General features: G+C 48.8%; 1 pseudogene; it reads left to right on the forward strand.

The window, feature by feature from the left end:
• The first annotated feature begins 15,735 nt into the window (after nucleotides 1-15,735).
• Nucleotides 15,736-16,427, forward strand: LOC144161699 (ras-like GTP-binding protein RHO pseudogene; annotated as a pseudogene).
• The last annotated feature ends 288 nt before the right edge of the window (nucleotides 16,428-16,715 follow it).

A 16,715-nucleotide genomic window follows, 5' to 3' on the forward strand; every position in this document is an offset into this window, starting at 1 on the left:
TGAAAAAAGAAAAGACATCAGAGGACATCAGCAAGACAGGTGCATGGTGGACGTTGAGCGCAGCTAGAAATGTTCGAGTGCCAACACATTGAAGTTGAGAGAACTGAGGCCGCTAGGCACTTGAAAATAAGGCCAGCTGCGCCACCATCAAAAACAAAGACCTGCTCACAGGAGATTTGAAAATATCCAAAATATTGCCCCATGTACCAAGGCTTAAGTCTGTACTCCAAAGTAAGCAAGCCTTTAAATAGAGGATGTTACTTTTTACATGGGGAGGTTGAGGCACACATGCTTGGCTTGCTGCTCCCAAAAGAGGAGAGAAAGCAGTTTTGTGCGTAGCCTACCCTGGTAACGGGATGCAATGAAACTCAGAAGTGCAGAGAATGTACCCACCAAAAATTACTATAGTAACCTTGTCTCTCCTCAAGGCAAATTTGCCGTTGCTTGGCCGGCGCACAAACTCGAGGGCCCATTCCTTTTCGTTGAAATGTACACCCACGATCAAAAGTTTACAGACCACGAAAGCAGCAATTTTGGGTTATTTCTCTGCTGCACGGCAGCCCGGGGTACTATGCGCTGTATTTTTTATTATTTCAGTAACTATACGACATCTCACATGCACACGGCAGTTTGTTGGGCTGCTACCGGAAGAGAAGTAACCTGAAATTCCCATTTTCCTGGTCCGTAAACTTTTGATCATGGCTGTACATTACATGAGGCAGCCAAGCATGCTCTCATAAAGATGTCCAGGTATTTATAGGGGTAGACTTTTGGCCACATCATAGAACACCGTAACAGGAATTGACACCCTTAACGCAAGAACCGCGCCCTTCATGATGTTAAGTGATAGTTATAAACTACCTCTTCATCATAGTATCATCAGCCAATAAACCACCTCTCTATACAGCACAGTATACCTTTGTAACACCCCATATAATGCACAGATGTCGTCTGAAGGCTACAAAAGAAGAGCTATAATCTTCAACCACTAAAGCGAACCACAAGACTGCCAGAGGACAAAATGATAAGGATATTGTCACGTGGCAGTAGAACAGATGACGCGTACCATGGTTGATGATGAAGTGATCTATTTACAGGACAAGATGGTCTATTTACATTATTTACAAGACAGCCGTTACAGAGCGTTCGCCCGGGCTGCACGCCCCATACGCGGCTGTCTTGTAAATAATGTAAATAGACCATCTAATAGACAATGCAACGCGGCGGCAGAGCAGATGAGACGAACCATGAAGAAGGTGAACAATCTATTTACATTATTTACAAGGCAGCAATCACATAGCCAGCGCAGGGTACGCCAGCATCTTCTTCATCGTCATCGTCGCTGGTCCTTGGTAATGGCGCTGTGGGGTATTGTCCGCCGCTATGTTCCATGACATTACCCCCCGGGCAAGGGCGACCATCCCGGTCGAAGCTGCAGATGAGTGTTGTGAGAAAATACACGATAAAGAACCTCTTGCTGCCACGGATGAAGGTGATGGGTTTGGTGAACACTGGCCTGTAGCAGCGATGTCCGCAAGGCAACGACAAACCGGGGAGGGCTTGTAGCCACGTCAGACCACAGGGCTGGGGACACGTCATCGTCGTCTGGTCACGTCGTGGGGTCTTGGCAGCTCTGGGTCGGCTCGTCACGGGCAGGGGACTCGATATGGGGGGACGTCATAGAGTGCTTGTCGCGGCGCAACTGGGGCTGCCCGACGTGGTTCACACCCCCTCGATGCCGATGCCGATGAGGTGCGAAGCTGGGGCCAGGATGGGGATGTACCCTGCACAATATTATTCAGAAGGGCTGAAAGAACACACTTCTTTTAGGGGAATGCTTACCAACAAATTCTTAGTACCCACATATAACAATGCCTCGGTGTGTCTCGTCGACAAATAACTGTGCCAAAGGAGCAGGTTTGAAGAAGAATGATGCCTGACATACTATTTGATCTGCGTTCGTACTTGCGTGGCAGCACAAGCTTCATGCGCTTTAGCGACATGATGGCGACGGGCATCCTCGGTGCACTCTAGTTTGCTCTCCCTGAACTCGACCTGGGTGAGCAGCGTCTAGCATGGCATTTTGGCGGGGGGGGAAAAAAAACTACACAAATTGTATCGCAAAACAAGTGCCCGATTGGGATTTTTTTCTAGGCACTCTGCAACTTCTTAATTGGCAGCTTGTCAATCAAACTAATAAATTTTAGGTTAACCAGTAAGAATGATAAGTGAAATAATTTTTAATAATTGAAAAAAATACCGGCTGAAACTACACGTGACGACCGACACTATGCAGTGGGTCCAGTTTCGCTGAATCACGCAATCTTGATGATTTACTGCTGTTTCAATAACTTGCCAGTTTCAATAACCGGTTTCAATAACTTGCCTAACTCGGTTTCACCATCTACACCGATGATATTATGCTGTACCAACTCCCAACCGGCAGAGCACTCTACAGGCAGCGCTGAATGCAAGTATACCTTCCACAAACTGGCACGAGCCCTTCACGTACCACATACACTGTGATTTGCGGTACACCGCAAGACGAAATGGCCCTCTTTTTGTCAAGAAAAAGGCTCGAGCGGGCATAAAAGCCCCGTGTACATGTATATTGGATTCCCTGTTGACAGAACGGTAACGGCAGCTCAGTGGATCACCCAGCCTCGTCAGACATATAAACAACGCACCTGATCAAACGGTTCTGCTTTCTCATGGGAGGCGCTGGCACAGAAGTATGCCGTAGACTTGTACAATCATTTCTGACGTCACGCGTAACATATTGTAAGGTTCGAGCGCGGAGGTCAACGTAATCCTCCCCCCCTCTCCCCCCCCCTCCCTGTACGCAAGGTGCGCGCGGGAACAGAACCCCTTTGGTGTGGACGGTGTGGGGTCCGAGCGCAGACGTCGCCGCACCGCGTGCACCCCCGCGACGCCGATTGGGGAAATCGTTATCCTCCGAAAATGACCACTGTCAATTTGGCTGCCGGATGCAGTGAGCCACGGTAGCGCTCTAGACGGCGCGCGGAAGGGGACAAAAGGACGCGGCGTGCTTGCACCACCTTGGGTGGCATACGTACTCCCCTTGCGTGTACGGCACCGAACTCGGCTAGCTCGCAGTGCATGCCTTGCCGTTTATTGCTTTCTTTAACCTTTCCCCTTTTATGTCGGTATTTATGTCGAGGGTATTTATGCCGAGCCCGGAGAGGAAGGGGGTACGTGTTTTTTCTTTTGAACTTGCTGCAGGTCGTGGGTAGGGTCCCGCCTGCGCCGGCTAGACCTGGGCAAGCTTCTAAGCCCCCCTGCGAGTACATTCTATTCCCTTGTATATGTCCTGTAAATATTCTTGTAGATAAACTGTACATAGTTTGGATATCAGAGTCTGCCTCGTCCCTCACGGCGACACGAGACACTGCGGCGCATTCCTGAATACGGAGAAGACCTGAAATTTAGTCATATATATGGACTTAGCTCAAGGTACCACACAGGGCAGCAGTGAGCCTGATCGCAGGCCTTCCTAAACATGCTCAAGTCGTGGCCGTGCTCAGCTGCCCATACCCCACGCCAGTGTAGTAGAGGATGCATGTTGTGGAGAGTACCTCGACGCCCCCTCGCCGCAAGCTCTTTCCCGTTACCCTTCCTGCCGCCGAATATTTCTCAAGGACGCGGGGTCGCCATCTTCCAAGAGATGGCACCAGATGCGCAGGTCGGCGGTGCGTGGTGGAATGTGGAAGCAAGCGGGGAGACTCATTGGTTTCGGACTCCGAGAGAGAGAGCATCGGTGAGGTGACGAGGATGGGTTGTTAATGGCATCCGGGAGATTTCATCCCGCCCAAGCGATGTATGTAAAGAGTTGTTTTCACATAACCACAGTGTGCCTCATTTTTTGGCATGCCGTAGAGAGCAAGCCCACAACGTACAGTGTTCATTTGACTGGAGAGCTGGTAGGTGGGTTGGGTCCTTAGTCTGGGACCCCGTTGTATATCTGCCTATTTGGGTCAGAGCTGGCAAGTTCACTCTCCCACTGCTCGTAGGTAGGACTGGAAATTGTATTCAAGTCTGGTTTATTCCTGAAACATGCAAGACCCACACCCTATGCCACTGTAGATGATGGACGTATATGGTCATGGAGAACGCCCGAAACACGTACGCTATACAAGGGAGGGCACTGCTTGCGTACACCAGTAATAAAACAGGCAAGTCGGTTGCTGACAACCGACGCCACGATTCAAAGGGAGAGCCATCATTAGCCAGCTTATCCGCCATTTCCGGTTGCCTTCTGCGAGGACATTGCAGTTGTTTGCCCTACACAAGTATTCCTCAATATGGGCGCCCGACACGCGCAACGCCGTGCGGCCTTCGCCAGGCGCCGCGAGTAACACATTGCTGAAGCATCGCCACACAGGGAACACGCGTGTACACAAACACAGCCCTTGATGAAGGCAGAGGTGAGGGAGCATTCCCCGACCACGCGCTGCGCTCCGCTATCACAAAGTTCACCTTTGTGGCCGCCGCCAAAGCAGACGACCCTGCCGAGCTATAGAACTCCGTGCGATAGCGTGGGCCTCGACCAAGGAAGACCACTACGCGCCTCGATGTCTTCACAGACAGCCAACTTGCTCTTCAGGACAGCAAGACTATACACACGGTTTCATCTTCAGCACACTTTGTGAAAATGACCTGTCGTAGAGCGGAAGCGAACGACATTATTGCCACTTTACATTCCTGGTCACCAAGGAAGTGAGCAACGAGAGCCTCTCACGAGGCGGTGCGCGCACTTTTCTCCGACCACGTCGTCCGAGCTCCCTCACAGCTCCCGACTTCGCCTAGACACAAGGAAACCATGCCCGAACCGGCATACAACCCAGCGGAAACACGAAGAGTTGCTTATGCAAGAGGGAATTGCGAGCCACCATTTCTGTAGACCCACACCCACTGCCAAAGGCTGCTAAAGGTGCATGGGCTGCTTCAAAGGTTAGTCCTCACACCTGACTGGCTCGAACGGTGGCGAAATTACCAGGCACGATGAAGGAGACGATCAGACCGCTCTTCTCCCTTTTCACCCTCCCAGCCGCCAATCCAAGACGTACGACCCGTCGGCCCAGGCCCACCCACCGAACAACTCGAATGTCCCGACTGCGGCCTGGCTGGCTACACGCAGGGATTTATACACCCCCCCCTAACACCCCCCCAACACCCCCCCCCCCCCCCCCCAGAAGGACTTCGACACCCCCCCAAAAAGATTCCTCAACCACAAGCACCCTGCCTAGGGATTTATATAACACCCCCCCAAACATCCCACCGACACCCCCCCAAAATCGAAATTCTGCATAAACCCCTGGCTACACGTCGCTCCACCGCGGCCTACCTGTTCGTGTCGGGTCCATTCTGCGCTCCGGGAACGTCACCTTCAGACGCTTTAGGTATCGTCCTACGAGACCTGGATCCGGCCCACATCAGGCTCACCGGACTCAGATAGGGTCGTCCTGGAATCACTCCTCTATAGCTTCGGCCAAGGAGGTATGGGCCTCCTAGAGAGGCTGTAATTACCTTTTCCTTCTCCTTCCACTCCCCCTTTAAGCCAGCGTGGCTTCCATTTGTAGTAAAATATTTTACAACAACAAAATCTTGGTCCAATTAGCTGTAAGACCCTGGATATTTAAAATACCACCGTGATCGTGCCCCATGGAAACATTCTATGCGCAGAATACTTCGAAAACGCATTCGCGAAATTCATATGAGCTGCACCGAGATGGGCAAACATGCAGCGATGCTAGAATGAACAGGCTAGATTGAGGACACGATTAGGCAGCTAGCAATAGCGCCAGTATTTGGTCAAACGCTGTAAACGCAACTAGTGCTCTCCACTACTTATTCATTAGAAGTTGCTGGCAACCAGCTTTCGATATATTTAAAATAAAAAAACTCGAAGTACACGTCTTTAGAGAGGCGGAGGACACTCGTACGAGCGCCCCGTCAAACGTTAATCCGTGCAAAAGTTTGAACTACGACGTGTGTCACGTCACTAGATTTGTTGATTCTCTGTTCTTATGGCAACGTTTACTTAAAATGAAATTAAGTTTGAAGTGGGCATAGCGTTGTAATACTCTTTGTTTCGATCAGTTGTTCATCTTTAAGTCACTAACAGGGTGTTTCAGGGAAGATTAAGTAATTTTAAAGAATAGGCTTTCGCAGGTGAAATTGGTTTTCTTGCACGAAGTGATCACGGCCGTGGCAGGCGCAATAAAACGAGTTGCAGTTGCTATTTCGGGAAACAATTACCTATTGCTTGTAATTTGAAATTGTAGATCAGGATCATCAGCGATTTGCGAAAATGCAATTGCCCGCAGACATATGGTCTGACTCGGTACTTCAGTCCTCCGTACAAGCGCATTTGGAGCTCGGCCAGGCTGGGCGGCTGCAAAGCGCTGGCAAAGCCATGCCCCGTGTTGACGTCACTCAGAGTGCACACGTCACACGCACCGGTCGCAGAATAAATGGTCCCGGAACATGATCCCGGAACTAATGGCCCCGGAACTTATGGTGCCGGAACTAATGGTCCCGGAACAAATGGCCCCAACTTCAAACTAGGAAGAAATGGTCCCACCACTACTGCTCCTATGCATGAGCGCCTGTATGAGGGAAGGAAGGGGGTCAATGTATGTATGTTTATATGTTTGTATTTTCGCACAATATATTTTGCATCTGTTGATATATAATATATTTGCTAAGGCTGAATTTACTTGAGTGAAATGCGGTATACAGTTTTTTTGTCGCACATGTACGTCCTCGCGTGATTCCTTTGCACGCCTTTTTTTTTTTTTTTTTTTTGTTATTCCGAATACCATGCAAACCAGTGGCAGACACTTCAATCAAAATCAGCTGTACTGGGCAGCCCAGGGCCGGCGTTTGAAGCGAATACAATTACGGGCTGCCACAATTTTCTTATTTACTGGCTCTAAGTGCACTCGCTTCGGTAACAAATTTCTTTGCTTGAGATGGCCCTCATTGCCCTCTTTAGAAGAAATTGGCCATGGTGCTGACTGTCGCGACAGCCTGGCTTGACCAGTGGCTCAGCCGATGCTCGCGATCAGACGTCCGCATGTCTGGAGACTGTGCCTGTCGCTACAGGTGCGGCATCCTGGAACACGGCCGGACTCAGAAACTATCTTCTTAAACGGGAAGGGAGCGTTAAGTCTGGCCGTGCCTGGAAATAGTTGCGGTGACTGAGAAAACTTATGAGGGGGAGGGACGGTGCAGAGAACTCACTTCGCACGCACCCGTAAAGTGCTTGCTTCTTTCTGAGGCATGCCTCTACGTTTTCTGTAAATCATGGATGGAGCTGCATGTTTCCCACGCGGCTTCTTTTTTCCCCTGTGTTTGCACGTAGCACATTCATTGGCTATTTAGTGACAATGCAGATAGTTGAAATAACGATGTTTTGATAAACCAAAATGTCGAAAACAGAAAAAATGAAAACATTACAAAAATTGAATAACTGAAGAGATAGAGAAGTAATAAATAACAATATTCGTCTTCAACGTATAAAAAACGCAAAGACAAAAATAAAAAAGGCCGGAGAAAAACGGCGGAAATACGAATAAAAAAATTCCCCAAACGGACCAAATGCCCTGCACTAGCACGAAATTGCATGGTTGGCAGAAATACCGCGTTTAATCGATATCATAGCGTAAATTGAGATAACCGGTTTGACGGAATCTGAAAAACAAAGAAAACAAAAAATGAAGAACTAAAGAAATTATAAACTGCACTCCAGCAAGATACAACAAATTTGAACAGAAAACCAACGTGGAGTTTTATAGAATCATTTTGCCCGAAGAGGTGCCTGAGACCATTTGTTCCGGGACCATAAGTTCCGGGACCATTTGTTCCTACTTTCGAGTTGGGACCATTCGTTCCGGGACCATAAGTTCTGGGGCCATTTGTTCCGGGACCATTTGTTCCTACACCCCACACGCACACGGCGCTACTTTTCGTTCGAGACAAGATAAAGCCACAACGGGGCTAGAACGCGCGCCTCCACGTTCCGGTTGTGATAAAGCGTGGTGTACGTATGACGTGTACAGCTCTGAGTGACGCCAGCACGTGGGCCTGGCCTTGCGGCGCCTTGCAGCCGCCGAGCTATGGTCACCATAGCCGAGCCCTAGATGCGCTCATCCGGAGGATTGAAGTATATACTCAGCCCATATGTTTGCGGGCAATTGCATTTTCGCAAATCTAACACTGGATATCGGATTGATTTACTGATGATCCTCTACAATTTCCTGGCTATGGTACTATACAATCACACTCCTAACTGCAATAATTAAAAAATTAATTAACAAGTACTAGTTTATTGTTACCCTAAATAGAAACTGGAACTCGTTTTATTGCGTTCTCCGCGGCCCCTGATCACTTCGCGCAAGAAAAACAATTTTACCTCCGAGAGCCTATTCTTTAAAATTACTGTCTTCCCTAAAACTCCCAGTATAGCTTAGGGGTGATTTGGGTATAATTGGGTATTGCTTCCAAGTTTGGACTTCCCACTTTATTACCCTTAGAGTAACAGGAAGATAAGTGACCTCCGGCTTCTTTTTAAGACTTGTTATCTCTCTGGATCACTTGCTCGGAAGTTTTCAACGTACTATGGTATCGTGTCTGCTGGGTCACTGTATTTTTTCGACTTGTTTTTGCTCCTGTGTTACTGCAATTACTATGCTTTCTTATTCTGCGCACGACAGTGCGTATTGTTCCTCGCCTACTATTCGACTCAAACAACTTTGTATAATCAAAACAGGCGCGTAGCCAGGATGTTTTTTTTTCGGGGGGGGGGGGGCTAAAATTGTTTTCAAGCCCCCCCCCCCCCCTTGCAACAGAGAAAAATCGAGGTAGTTTGCAGGCGCACTTAAAGGAGCCATGAAGACAAAATACAAGTTGGGTTTATTAGAAAGACTGCTTAGTCCCGATAACAATGATACCAATATCATCGCAATCTTCGAACAAATAACGGAGATATAAAAGAAAACGTGTGAAGCAGTCGCGACCCCCTAGCCAATTTCCCGCAACTTCTCTATGACGTCACGGAACCTTGTTTGTGCGATTGGCGGCCGCCTAACTGACCTGTCGCTACGACACATGACTGGACGTCTGTAATGGGGCCTCTAGTTCCATTTGGCCGCATCACTTGAATGTTATAACGTGCAGTAAACGCACTGAAAATTATGTTTTATTGTTGGCCCGTATGACGTCATTCTTGCTCATAACACGTCACTGTGGCGCAAAATTTGAAAGTTTTAAAATACTTCTTGCCTTTTTTTCGTTAAAAAAACATCTTTTGTGGCTGTAATGGAGCTGAGTGAGATACTGAATCCTAGTTCTTTCAAATTACACGAACTTGTATTTTCTCTTCATTGCTCCTTTAAAGGCTATGAAGACAAAATACATGCTTGGTTCATTAAACAGACTGCCTTTTCCCGATAACAATGATACCAATCTTATCGCAAACTTCAAAAGAATAATCGAGATGAAATAAAACTTATGAAGCAGCGGCCACTCCCCACCCACTTTCCGGCGATTTCTTTATGACATTACAGGATCTTTGTACGATTGGCGGCAAACGACCTTAGACACAGCCAATCAACATGGCTGCGAGATTGTAGAGAGCATCTATAGATCATACCACAAGCTGCATGCAGCACTGTGGGATCTACATTCTTGTCAGTAGAGCACCCACTGAGGGCGCCTAAGTCACCGCGAAGGAAAGCGAGAATGGGCGCCGGGGCCTTGCGGTTCCACCTGCCGAGAGGGGAGACTGCATGGAGGAAGACTGAAAGGTCTTTTCAAAACTTCCTTCATGTAAGGTCCCTGAGTAATTTTAGGGACCTTACCTTCATGGTGAATTAGGCGCCCTCAGTGAGCGCGTATCGACAACAATGTACAGGGCTGCATGCAGCTTGTGGTATGAACTATAGTTCCATTGATGCTATCATTTCAATTGTTACGTGCAGTTAACACGCTCATAACTACGTTTTAGTGCTGGCCTGTGCTAAATCACTCCTGCCCATATTACGTCACTGCAGAGCGAAATTTGGAAATTTTTGATATTTGTTTTTTTGCTCCGGTTGAAAAACGTCTTCTGGGGTTGGAATGTAGCTGAGTGAGTTACCAAAGGCTAGTTCTTTCAAATTCAACAAGGTTGTATTTTGTTTTCAAATGGGCTTAAGGTCTCTCATGATATTGGTGTTGATTATGATGGTATTTAGTGCCAGATGAAGTCGTAAACTGGGAAAAAATCCACAATCGCATGGTGCAAATCTACGCCCGTGATACTTATACTGCACGCACGGGCACCTTGTACAGACATTGCATTAAATGCATAGTTTCATGTGATTACTTGCTTTATTTCAACGTGTGTGGTATGATAAGTGTGACATCCGCAATAAAATGTCGGAGGCCGTAAGAATGAGATTTTTTTATTTAGTTGCTGCGGTCCAAAACGCTGAAGAAATTTTTTTTTTTGCTGATAAGCATTCTACGCCCGATCGCGTGGTGTGAAATGGGGTAGCAAGTCACGATAACGGGCACACCATGCGACAGCCGCTACCTCATTTGAAGTTGCGTGCCTGTAGATGAAGCAAATAGAGCACTGCACGGGCCGGAATTTCTAGGCCCGGCCCGACCCGGCCCGGTAGAGACACGGCCCGGGCCCGGCCCGGGCCCGACAAGTTTTTAAAACGGGAGCCCGAGCCCGCCCCGAGCCCGACAAATTTTTAAAATGTGAGCCCGAGCCCGGCCCGAGCCCGGCAAAAATTTATAATATCAGCCCGAGCCCGACCCGAGTCCGGTAGAATTTAAATGAAATAAGTCGGTGCCCGCCAGACTTTCTAAGTATCCGCCCGAGTCCAAAAGGCTATAAACATGAGCCCGAAAACGTTTGCTGTTTTTAACCTAAAAGTGTAAGCATAAAGCGACTACATAAAGCAATGAATGGGAAATACTGTGATCACAATAATATAATTAGGATTTTGTTAGTGTTGACTCAACAGACTAAGTTTACGTACATTCACTGCTGGAATATTTGACAGCATTTTGCTTTTACTATCTGTTGCTAAAGGAACTCGGAGATTGCGCCACGGGTTCAATCAAGGTTCAGTCCAATTCAAGGTTCGGGTCCATACACGAACGCGCCTGATATTTGAGCAGATGACGTGTCCGCTTTCATGACTACATTTCTGTCTTTCCCTTCAGTGATGAAGGCAGCATTATTTTGTCTGCGTTTGTTTTCTTTTCTGCTTTGAATCATGGTTTTAAAACTTTTTATGCGAAACATTGGCTCTGCTTCGAAAATTCGTCCCCGAAACTATGCACGGTTGTGACTAACGCCCATACGAAAACATGTGGGCGTCCGGCGTTCCTACTTTCGGCAAAAAAATGGGGATGTGCGGACCTTGAAGGCAGCAGCTGATGGCAACAAATCTTGTCTGCCTTGCCTCGGCATTTTTGGGTGACAGTTTGCTTTCCGAAGTGGAGGAACCGCTCCAGTAGGGTTTGGTTTCGCCCTCCACGGACCCGTAGCATCCCGACGACGCTGCGGCCGCGCATGTGCCCTGTGACTGACCCATTTATTTTGTTCGACGACGACTTCGAGCCAGCCCGCCACCACCGGGGGTAGGGGGGGTTCCGGCAACCGTTCGAGACAAAGCGACGACGCGGGCCGCACGACCCTTCGTGGAACTTCTGTGAGGCGGACCCCGGCGACGGAATCTTTAGGGCTCCCAGCCTCAGGGGATGTGTTTGTGTTGTTTTGTGAATGACTGCTTCTCCCCGTGTCTCCTCTCGCGTGCCTATTCCACTAACCCCCATCCTGTACACAGTAGTGTATTCGACATGTGCACTCAAAATAAAGAGCTGTACTCCCATTCTTCCGTCTCCCGCTTCTCGTGGAGGCCCAGGCGCTTGGAATGCAGGGCAACGCGTCGTGACCGTGGAGCCGCTTGCTACCACGGAGGTGGCAACAGTAGACAGTGCGAAGTCTATGTCGCCTTTGTTCTGTTTGTTTTATTTGAAAAAGCATGTTGTATTGTGTGTCTGGAGTGCCCTCGTCTGGCCTGCTCTCTCCCACTATGCTGCCCAGACCGCCTGTTTTATAATTGATGTGAAGGCTTTCTGAGCGGAATCGTCTATTTATCATGTTTTTTAACGGCGCCATAGTGACATTGCACTTCGCTTTTTTTTCTTTTCACTTAAACTCAAATATCAATGGGAAAACTTCTTGCTATCAACAATTTAGAATTAGCGTCACACCACTGCCGTGCCTCAGGCACTGCTCGGGCCGGGTCGGGCCAACAAGGCCCGAAACATTTTTCGTTCAAGCCCGAGCCCGGCCCGGGCCCGAGAAAATGTGTGCTACCCGGCCCGAGCCCGGCCCGCGGGCCGGGCCGGGCTCGGGCTTTCGGGCCGGCCCGGGCCCGTGCAGTGCACTAGAAGCAAACTACTAAAACTGCAGCGAGAATAAATACATTTTTAACTCTTCATGTACTTTAACTGTTCACCTAATTCACAGACAGCGGTAACTTTCATGTACTTAACACTGTCCCAATACGCTTTGAGTAACCCTCGTCAACTTTGTGCATCATAGGATGTTAAGCGCTTATATGAGTAGAATTTACGTTTTCCCTCTTTCTAAGTTACCTACCCGCTTCATAGCTGGCGCTCCTTTCAACAACCAATTCAATCGCAAATATTGCATTAGAAATAAAACGAGATATAAATTTTTTGGCTTGCAGACATAAAGGTACTGTGAGATAGGGTAAATATTAGGAAGCGATTATTTAAATATTAAAAGACACAGTTATCACGCAAGCATAAATCAAAGGTGATGGAAAGAAAATGGCTTACAATTGCGGCCTCTTTTGTGTGTTGCATGGCACTTCGAGTACATGTGAGCTTCCCAAAGCCAGGTCGCTTGCACTGTTTTGTCATGTCGGCGTTGTTGTGACTCAGGCCCCTGAATATAAACTGCTCTGGGCAGCCGCCGCCCAGGCAAAAAGCGGCTGTCGACGCAATGGAGGGGCTTTAGTTGTGACCGAGGTCGAAGATGGTCATCGGGTATTTGTTACTGTCGCGAGCGCCATCTGCAGGGCTGGTGACCGTGAATTCTTTCACGTGTAGGATAAAGTATGGGACTCGCTCGGCGAGTCGTAGCGTGCCCTTTTTGTCAACTCGCTGTTCCCCAGCTTCCAAGGTTAGCGAAAAATACCGCCGACCGAATCTGCCTAATCGCGGAGGAGAAAATGGCTGTCTGCAACATTTCTGAAGAAACGCAGTGCGCGCAAGCTGAGCCCATTCAATTATCCCACGCCAACACCTTCCCGTGCTCCACAGAAATGTAAAAAAGAATGAAGGGGTGACGCGCAGAAGAGGGGCATACTTTGCTATGCGACTCATCCACAAAGGCCCTCTGCTCAACCACGACATTCATCCAGCTAAAGCACACGTTCCGCCCAATACGCAGACCCATCGCTTTCTTCAGTTAACTTGCAGGACTGTCTGCCGCCGCCGCTTGCACGTGGTTCTGTTTACACATACAAAGATCGTATTTTTCCTTTCGGCTCTTTATCGTACCAGTGTTCACCCATCAATGGCGGGCGGTCTCTCTTTTTTTCCTCCGTGAGTCAGTGCGGACCACTCCTTGTTTCCCCGGTTATACCGTGACGAGTCAATCTCCTCTGCTGATAACGACTCAGCCGGCCAATTATTCTCTGTGTGGCCACATGCCACACACAAAGGGACACAACGCACGCCTTGAGCGTCCAGTGCGCTGAGCCTACCAGCGGGCTACCATCGCTTTTGTAGCTGCACCCCTCCAACCCAATTATCCTGACCCGGGCGCTTCGTTTTGTGTAATCACCAATGCGTTAGGACAGGCATTGGGTCGTGAATGTTATCCGAAGGGTATGAGGCTTTGTTCACAGGCGACGTACCAGGCATAACAGACAGCACGGCGCTGGCCGGAAAAATTTCGGGGGAGGGGGCTGAGGCCCGGTCAGCGACCCCCCCCTTTGGCTACGCCACTGGAACTTGCGACGGACGGATAGAGGAACCCGCGTGAGGGGGAGGCAAACTAGACGATCTGGGAGATCACAACAGCGACTAGAACCCAAACCTCGATCGAGATCTTACCGAAAGTCGTAAGAAAATCGCCGTCATTCATAATTGTCTCTTGCAACGAGCCTGGGAAGTTCGCCAATTTGGTGAAAAGGAGGCACTATGCGCGGCGCTGTGGGTAGAATATGGTTGCTTAAAAACTACGGAATGAGGAGGGGGGGTGGGTGCAGTGAACATTTCGGGGGGGGGGGGGGTTTAACCCCCCCAACCCCCCCCCCTCTGGCTACGCCACTGAATCAAAAGAAAAAAAAAAATTAAGGAAGCTCACACTAACGCGTGAGACTTAAGTTAGCGAAGCTGCACGCAACCTTCACGACCATCACGAATGTTGAAGCGCACGATTGCAGCCGATTTGCTTCTATACTTCGCTGCCGCAACGACCTTCACCCCATCATTGTTGCTATAAGTGTGAGCTTCATTCACTTTGTTGCTAGTGATAATCATTGGACATCAGCTTGGAGGTGTGTACGCAATGACGTGTCTTTTTCGTTCCGAGCAAGTGTTGCCACGATTTCGGCGAACGCTGAAGTTTCTTTTTTTTTTTTTGCCAATCATGGCCAATCTCAATAAAGGGTCCATGCAGACAAAACACAAGTTTGGTTCATTCGAAAGATTTTCCCCGCTAGAATCGCACTGGCATTACTTTTAACGACACTTCGCTCAAATATTCGTTCTACATTTATCACGTGCTATTTTTCATATTTCGCGGGGTTTCTTTATCACTCAGAATAAATGAGTACGCAGTTAGTTTTTCGCTGAAAATACCGCCGTTATATGCCCCTCGTGGGTACGGTACATGTGTCTCATTGACAATTTATGATTAGGAGAGTACTTTTCAAGTTAGATAATTAAGTACAATTAATTAATTAATTAACAAAAAGTACTGCGCGCTTCTCCACAGTACTGCAAACATTATGCTCTAAGTCTTCTTCGAGTAACGCCAATGCGCTTTTTTAAAATCTTAGTGCCTAGCTGGGACACCCTATATATACATACAAATACATCAAAAAATAAATAAGGTTGAAATACCTTGCCGTTCGGACGACAATTAGGCAATTAAGAAAACTTTTGAATTTAGGAGAGCGCGCTGGCTGGGCTGTGTGAAGAAGTCATCGAGCGATTGCTTATCCCTCGTGGCTGATTTCAACGAAGAAAACAAGTTCTTCTTGGCCAGTTCCCACGTGATTAAGTGCCATTTTTATGGACCACCATCATCATCACCACCTCCCTCGTGGTGTTTTGTGCCACGCGTTGGGTTGTAACGCTAACCCGGTCAAAATTTTTTACCCTTTTCTCCCAAAAATGACATCAATCACTGATTCTTCTCTAAATCTATTATATCATTCGATAACCGTTTCCCCAATTCCGACAGGCTGATTGTATAGGGCTATGAGATGAGAGAGATGAGCGTTTTAGCCCCAAAAAGCCACCCTGTTTCTTGGCCAAATCGCCCACGTGGGTATGTACAACCAGAAGAGGAACAACAACAACAACCACACGATACAGCAACCAGAGACCGCTGCTGGCCACTTCTGCGTGTCAACCGAGCCACCCGCCCGGCTAACGAGAGCTATGCCGACAGCTGAGGCCCCACCGGCTCAGGTTTACGTGCCTACTGTGTTCGACAACTACGTCGCCGACATTGAGGTTGACGGTAAGCAGGTGGAGCTGGCACTGTGGGACACGGCGGGGCAAGAGGACTACGACAGGTTGCGGCAACCGTCGTACCAGGACACGGACGTCATCTGGATGAGTTTCACCATCGGCTCTCCAGTCTTCATCGAGAACATTCCCGAGGAGTGGATGCCCGAGGTCGGCCACTTCTGCCCCAGCGTTCCCATCATCCTGGTGGGGAACAAGGGTGATCTGCGAAAAGACCTGCGCGAACTGGTCAATATGAAGCAGAAGCCCATGGCGCCCGAGGAAGGCCGCACCGTGGCGAAGTTCATCGCCTATGATCACCTCGGGTGCTCGGCCAAGACCAAGGACGGAGTGCGAGAGGTGTTGGAGACTTCAGCAAGGTTCTGCCCTCCAGGTCAAGAGGCCAATAAAGCCGAAGTGCGTCCTTCCCTGGAGCACCTTCTTCTTCCCGTTCTCGGTGAGAAAAGCCAGAGGGGCTGGACGAGCCTCTCTCGCTGCAGTGTCTTCGCCGCTTCTTCCACCGCTTCCACCGCCGGATCTCCAGGACCCAGCAGCTGGACAGAACATCGCTGTCCACGGCCAAGTGCGCATTGGAACTTGGAACTGTTCCTTCTGCGCCATGACATGTCAACCATAGCACCATCTGAGCTGGCCGCCGTGGCTCTAGGCCATCCGGGTCATCGCCAATGACACGAAAGGGTGGGACGCCCCGTTGACCCACTACTCCGGTTCCTCGGAGCAGGGACCGCAGCGCCGTTATACCTCTGTCGGCGTTTGTTATTGTAAACACAATAATTTGTTAAAGAATATAATATCTGGTATTATATTGGGTCATTAATATTAGTCGCGGTTTCAATTTGTTAGCATGCTCGTTATTTCTGTGTTTTCCTGTGCCTCCGGTGACTAGAGAA

The sequence above is a fragment of the Haemaphysalis longicornis genome, unplaced genomic scaffold, assembly GCF_048455015.1.
Source record: "Haemaphysalis longicornis isolate Haplotype H1 unplaced genomic scaffold, Haemaphysalis longicornis Haplotype H1 scaffold_1, whole genome shotgun sequence".
NCBI classification, from domain to species: Eukaryota; Metazoa; Arthropoda; class Arachnida; order Ixodida; family Ixodidae; genus Haemaphysalis; species Haemaphysalis longicornis.